Below are 7,533 nucleotides of genomic sequence, written 5' to 3' on the forward strand. Positions count from 1 at the left end.
AGAGAGAGAGAGAGAGAGAGAGAGAGAGAGAGAGAGAGAGAGAGAGAGAACTCGCAGAGCGACGAACCGTCCTGCGGAACGATTAAACGTCGAAGAGTTATCGCTCGTTAAGCTACCAAGCAAATAGAGTTTCTTGACCGTGAAGTAATAATGCTCGAAGGAGATCGTTGCGCCTTGTTAAGATTGTTAAGCATGGAGTTCTTCGTTGGACTCGGTACGTTCGGTTGTATGTTCTCTGTGATTCTTACGCCAATGTCGTATGGATTAAACGATAAAAACAAAATATATTTTTTTTTCATTCGCAAAACAAATTTATGTAAATTTATTAAAAACAACGCAAGTATTTATTTAGCAAAATTATTTAAAAGCAAAAATTAAGAAAAACAAAAGTGAAACTAAATTATTTTATCGAGGATATCATATCCAATTATCATATATAATTGATTATGATAATGAAAATATATGTGTGTGTATATATATATATATATATATATATATGTATATAAATTTTGTGATCGACACGTTGTTTTACGCTGTATAATAATTAAATAAAGAAATACGTTAATGAATTGCAACCAAAATGATTTCGTAATAACGATGGCATCTATCGATGATCATTTTGATAATGATGACGTCATATATATATATATATATATATAAACATACATATGTACATATATACATACATACATAGATATATATACATATATACACATATATATATATATATATATATATATATTGATACGACGATCGTTGAAAAGTGATATAATAACGAACGTAGTACGTAATCCATCGCGATAATCATCCTCCTTTCATCATGCTCGAAATAAAAATCACCTGTTAATCGTCCTTATCTTTGAGTAAAGCCAGACGAGCGTTCATTCTTGAGACGTAACATACTTAAAACTCGAGTGGAAAAATTTCAAACGTGCTTTAAGAGGAGATTACAAAATCCAATATGAAATTCTTATGCAAATATTGTTTGCATAAGAATAAATTTTTTTTCTTCTTTTTTTTTCTTTTTTTAATATTCAGAATAATATTCCAATTTTCAGAATATTATATCGCTTCATACAGACTTACAAATAAGTAAAAATTATTGGCTATATTATTAATATATTAATAGTAAAATAATATATTATATATTTTTTTTATATTGATAATATACTAATAATAACGTATTAATAATAATCATACTAATAATTATTATCAGTACATTATTAATATAAAAAGAATATTGGAATATTATCAATATAATAACGAAACGATATCGAATGTACATTACTCGTTTCTAAATAGTCTCGTCTATTAATTTCTGTTTTTAACATCAATTTAAATTACATTTGTTTCGTAATTATTTGAACAATAAAGACATACGTTCTCAATAGGTCGAACGATCAAATTGCCAAGCTCTTGTCGGTGTATGAGTACACATACATACATACTCAGAGCCATCGCCCTGTCGAATACAATTCAAAGTGAACTTCAAATATTTACGTCTCGCCTCATTTCCAAGTATATGTATATGTATATATATATATATATGCATACATATATATATACATATGTAAAGTCCAGAACACGTGACTCTCGAGAGGAAGCTTACAATTATACAAAAAAGAAAGAGACGAGAGTATAAATCTTCAAACTTATTGTTAGAATAACAATAAAACATAAAGGGGAGAAGAAAAAAAAGAGAAAAAAGAAAGAAAGAAAGAAAGAAAGAAAGAAAGAAAGAAAGAAAGAAAAAAGAGAAGTGGAGGAAGGGAGTAAAGAAAACAAACAAACAAAAACAACAACCAAGGATAATATCCTTTTCTTACAAACTAGAGAGAAGATAGATAGATCCAATAGGTTAGAGCTTTCACTACGAAGTCGAGAGGCCTATCGAAGGAAGAAATCGAAGTTGGCCGAGAACCAGGTCTAAAAATAGCTTGAGTGCAAAGGGTTAAAACCGTGAGAAAGCATCCGAGAGCGCGTGCTCGTGGCATCCCGATTCGAATTTCTCGATCGGAGGAAGAAGAAGACGAAGAAGACGAAGAAGACGAAGAGGACGAAGAGGACGAAGAGGACGAAGAAGTAGAAAAAGGAGAACGAAGAGGAGAAAGAAGAAGAAGAAGAAGAAGAAGAAGGGAAAGAAAGAAGAGAGATAGAGAAACGGAAGATAAGAAAAGAGAGCGAATCCGCATGATCTCGAGACGATCTCGAGACGACGACTTCGAGATATCTTTCCTAAAGGAAGAGAGAGAAAGAGAGAGAGAAGGAGAAAGAAAAAGAGAGAGAAGGAGAAAGAGAAAGAGAAAGAGGCGGCAAGTCGAGCGGATGTATCGAGTCGAGAGGAGTCGCGTGGTAGCGGAGTACGAAGATTCTTTTCTTCTTCTTCTTCTTCTTCTTCGTTGGACGTGCCATGACCGTGAGAGAGAGAAAGAGAGAGAGAGAGAGAGAGAGAGAGAGAGAGAGAGAGAGAAGAAGAGAGGAGAAATAGAGAGAGAGAGGAAAGATGATGATGGCGGAGAGGAGTATACGAATGGACGCGACAAGGATGGACAGATATAGACGACGAAAGAGAAAGAAAGAGAAAGAGAGAGGAGAATATGCTGCTTCAAGTCGATGGACGAAGAAAGAAGAGAGAAAGACGAAGATAGAGATTGGTGAAGGAGAAAGAGAAGAGAAGAGAAGAGAAGAGAAGAGAAGAGAAGAGAAGAGAAGAGAAGAGAAGAGTGTGTATCGAAAGAGAGGGAGAACGGAGAGAGATAAAGAGAAAAACAGAGAAAGAAAGAGAGAGAAAGAGAGAGATAGGTAGGGTGCGCACACGGTTCTCTGTTACCTGCGACTCGTGGCCGTGTCCAGCATGGTAATCCAATCCCGCGGATGAAAGAGAGTGGAGTGCTTCGTCGATGTGTGTTTCGTCCTGGACGGGTGTATATGTGTTGGTGCGTGCGAGTGTGTATATTCGCGAGGGCTCGGAGGGAAGCTCGGTAGGCTACCTCGACATCCTCGCGAAAAAGTCGGCGAACTTGGTCCTCCTTTTTCTCCTTCTCCTCCTCTTTCTCTTTCTCTTTCTCTACTCTTCGCCGGAAAGGAGCGATAGAGAGAAAGAGAGTGATATTAGAAAGAGCGAGATGGATGATACTACTCGATGACGGTTTACGTGCAGTACACCGGCAACACCAGCGTAACACTATCTTCTCCGATTTATTAATGTTGTACTATATTCTTTCTTTCTTTCTTTCTTTCTTTCTTTCTTTCTTTCTTTCTTCCTTTCTTTCTTTCTTTCTTTCTTTTCTTCCTTTCTTCTTTCCTTCCTTTCTTCTTTCTTTTCCTCAATGACGTTTATTTCTCGTTATATTTAAGTGTTATGTGTTTGTTTGTTTATTGTTTGTTGATTCGTTCGTATGCGTGTATGTATGTACGATGTATGATACGACGCGTGTCGATGGATAATCCGATGAAATCTTCATGAAAAAAAAAACAACGAAGGTATAGCACTCACTCGTATAGGCGCGCACGATCAACGGAGTATCTCTCGTCTCTTCTTCTATTATGATGAGGGAGAGAGAGAGAGAGAGAGAGAGAGAGAGAGAGAGAGAGAGAGAGAGAGAGAGAGAGAGAGAGAGAGAAAGAAAGAGAGAAAGATGATGATGATGATGATGATGATGATGATGATGATGATGACGATGCGGAGAAACAAGAAAGAGGAAGCTCTTGTACTTGTGCGCGCGCGCGTGCGTTCACTTGAAAGGAGGAGAGAACGCGGAAGAACGCGGCCTCGGAGCCGCGAAACTTCCAACTCTACGAGGAAGATGAAAATTAAGAAGAAGAAGAAAAGGAATAAGAATAAGAACACTGCATTAAGAAAAGGAGAACGTTGCTCTCCTTTTATCTATCTACTATGTATATATATATATATGTATGTGTATATATATATATGTATGTATCTATCTATCTATTTCTCTCTTTATTTCTTTCGTTCTCTCCGTTTCTTTTTGTTTTCGTTTCTTCTTTCTTTTTTTCTTTCTTTCTTTCTTTCTTTCTTTCTTTCTTTCTTACTATTAGCTCCTCTTTGGAAGATACTCCCGTACTAGCCGACAAAACGCGATCGCGTATATTATCGGACGATTCGAAGGTCACGAGGTCGAGCACACTTGCTTGCGATCAATCGAATCGATTCGTTGCTTTTTCGGTGACTCGTCCTCAAACGTAACACTGCTTACAATTACGTCGACGACGTACTTGGTCCGCGTTGATAAAAATTATACCGACGATTATAATGATCGAATTAACGAAGAAACGACGATGACGATCGTCCCGACCGAAAAAACAATCGCTCGAGAGACTCGGATACGACCGCGCTTTAGCAGAGGCCGCAACATACTGAAGCGAACACATGATCGCAAGGGGGCTAGTATCGCCTGCTACCGCTCAGATGGCGCCACTGCGACCCTCCGACTCCTCTCGAACCATGATCGAGCGATCGATCTTTACGCGCGGTGATCCGAACATCAACATTTTTCCACGCGACTGATTTTCCTTTCTATTTATTAATTTTCTTTTCGTTTTTTTCATTTATTTTCCTTTTTTCTTCTGATTATTTTTATTTCTTCATTTTCTTCCAGTAATCTGGTATTTATTAATTGTAGTTAGTGTTATTAATTGTTATGAATTCAATTTTTATTTGCTTTTTTTTTTTTTTGTTAATTTTAATTTGTTTTTTTCTTACTCGAAGTAAATATATTTTTCACGTTTGAAAATATGAAATTTGTGAAATTATGAAAAATTATAAAAATTTCTCGATATCGAAATGGAATTTCCTGGACTCTTGTAAATTTTTCCTTTTTTTTTTTATCTTCGATAAAGCATAATTTTACTTATATATTATTTATTCATATATATTTTGACTGTTTTCATCTTTGATTTATTTATTAAATGCGTACGACCGTAAATGTTTTTCAGGTGTCTCTTCACAAACTCATCTCGATCGTTCTGGTACAAATTCATTAAATATAATTAAATGCAGTGACTTTACATGCGTTGCCTCGTTTAATTACTTCCTCTGAATTTAATATACAATATTTCGTTACTCTATGTTTTACCTTTTACATTGACCTTTTGCATTTAATATGTATATAAAATTATTTTCCTTTCCTTTTTAGTTTAAAAAGAGATTGATGTTTTTATACGGCCAATGATACACGTTTAATTGATTTAAAATTGGTTCTGAATTTTATAGTTCGAGAATATTTTTTGATATTTTGTACTTTCAATTTGAGCGAAGATTAGGTATCGTATAAAAGTTATTCTCCTAAATAATAATAGAATATTTTCATAAAAAATTTAGTAGTAAATCGATTTTTAAAAATTTACTTCATAACTAGAATAATAATATATAACAATAATAATGTATGTAACAATAATTAATATATAACTATCAATAACGTATTTATAAAGAATATACTTATCGTCGTAGTTTTAGATAAAAAAAAAGGAAAACAAAATGCATAACTTTTAATAGCGTAAACAAACGAAATAGCTTATTTTACAAATGAACAGAGGACTCATTAAAAACAAAATTTGGTTTCTTATCGCGTAGATATACCATCGGTGATATCGCTGCGCGCTTCGTTTTTTTTGGCCTTATTTTCGTATATTTTTGAAACTCACTTAACTCTTTAGTTTCTTTATGCGTGCTGGCGTAGAATGTAAAGAGATAAAGAGAGCAAGAAGATTTTCTTTGGATGTATTCGCACGAACGAGCACGTGTACCGAAGATGTCATTTACGCTCCTAACTGTTTGCAAATCCATAGTCTGCTCAAATGTAATCTTATTTACGAGTCGAAGTTAAGCGGACTAACAGTGTTTGCTTAGTTCCCGTCGACGAGACCGAAGATGCGTTTTCGATTTCTAGTCGCGTAGAAATGTATGTATATTAAAATATGACGGATATATGTATGCATGTAAGGAGTTTTTATGTTTAATTATTAATCTTTAAATTATAAATAAACATTATCAAGACGCAGGATGCTTTAATAAATTTCACGAAATTCTTACATAAATTGTATTTATTCAAATAAAAATCGTTTCTATTAGTAAATTTTTAGCAGTATCGATCGGTTATCAGTTAATAGCATTGATAACGATTAACGAGCCATGACTCCAGTAGGTTTGTTCATTCGTTTGTCCTTAATGATATCATGTTATACATGTACGTCTGTGTTTGAAACTGGAGAACACCATAACTGGTAATTCACACGAATCGTTCTATCTTTATATTACTCGAACTTGTTCTCGTAAACGAATGGAGGGAATGCTAAAAATCAACGAAGTCGAGCGAAGATTATTCGAGTGAAATGTAAATTTCGCCCCTTTGAAGATACACTGGGTGAAATAATTGATAATTAAAAATCGCCGAGAAAGAACGTTTGACTTCTATATTTATGCTTAGCATATTTCCTTCGATATTACGATCGTTATAAATTTTCTGTTAACTGTTTCATGATCTTATCTTCTCTTGTGTAATGTGTTGAAAGAGTACATTTTCACAAAAATATAAAGAAAAATAACAAGAGAGAGAAAGAGAGTTCTATAATTAACATTATCAGTGATGATATATCTTTTCTTTCGTCATTAATTTAATCGTACTTTCTTCGATATCACAATTATTATAAATTTTCAATATTTTATGATTTCCCATTTTCTCGCATAATGTATTCAAAGATAACAATTTTATGAAAAAGAAGAAAATATTAAATAAATATAGAAAGTGAGAGAGAGAGAGAGAGAGAGAGAGAGAGAGAAAGAAAGTGTTGTATGTTAAATTTTATCTCTTCACATTTAGAAGCAAAAAAAATGAAAGTTTTTCGAATATCGATCGTTCGAATCAACGTGACTCGGAATTATTCACGAAAATATTAATTATATAGTAATGTCGCGAACACATTACATACAGAGAGAACTTAGCAACAGTGACGTCGCATAAGAGACGTACAGAAGCGCCGATTGGCCGCTGACGCTCCTTATCTTATCTTTTTTCCGAGTGTCAACACGAACGCTCCTCTCAGTGCTACGATGTGCCATACGAGTATTAACGTTGAGCGCTCTTGCTTGTGGATATCGCCATATTTCCCGCGTCTATCTCCCTCCTTCCCTTTTCTCTCTCCCTCTTTCTCCCTCTTTCTCTCTCTCCCTCCCTCTCCCTTTCTCTCTTTCTCTCTTTCTCTCGTTATAGAACACAGTGTGTCTTGTTGCAGAATTTAAAATCGAGAAATGTTTCTCATTTCCAACGATTTTATCGTACGTTACCAAGCCTTAGGAAATTAAAAGAATATTCATGATTTAAGATCCCCTTTAAACATTATGGATTATTATATCCGTTAAAAACATCGAGAAATGTTTTTCATTTCAAACGATCGTATCGCTCGTATCGTTAGTAAGGATGAGAAAATAAATAAAAAAAAAATTTTAGATTTGAAATCAACTTTAAACATTATGGATTATTATATCCGTCGCAGGTATTTAGAAATTGTTCTTAT

At 34.3% G+C, this 7,533-nt stretch overlaps 1 protein-coding gene across 5 annotated transcripts in view; it reads right to left on the reverse strand.

The window, feature by feature from the left end:
* LOC122632125 (receptor-type guanylate cyclase Gyc76C-like) overlaps positions 1-4,387 on the reverse strand; it is a 74,098-nt gene extending 69,711 nt beyond the window's left edge. For 4 of the 5 annotated variants that reach the window (XM_043818676.1, XM_043818674.1, XM_043818635.1 and 1 more), the window contains exons 1-2: positions 4,054-4,387; positions 2,831-3,458 (exon numbers count right to left, since the gene is read on the reverse strand). The gene's annotated coding sequence lies outside the window, so the exon portion shown is untranslated. The remainder of the gene's footprint in view (positions 1-2,830; positions 3,459-4,053) is intronic. The other variant, XM_043818665.1, reaches the window with a different exon arrangement.
* Positions 4,388-7,533: the final 3,146 nt, after the last annotated feature.

Source organism: Vespula pensylvanica, chromosome 1, assembly GCF_014466175.1.
Source record: "Vespula pensylvanica isolate Volc-1 chromosome 1, ASM1446617v1, whole genome shotgun sequence".
In the NCBI taxonomy this organism is placed as follows: Eukaryota; Metazoa; Arthropoda; class Insecta; order Hymenoptera; family Vespidae; genus Vespula; species Vespula pensylvanica.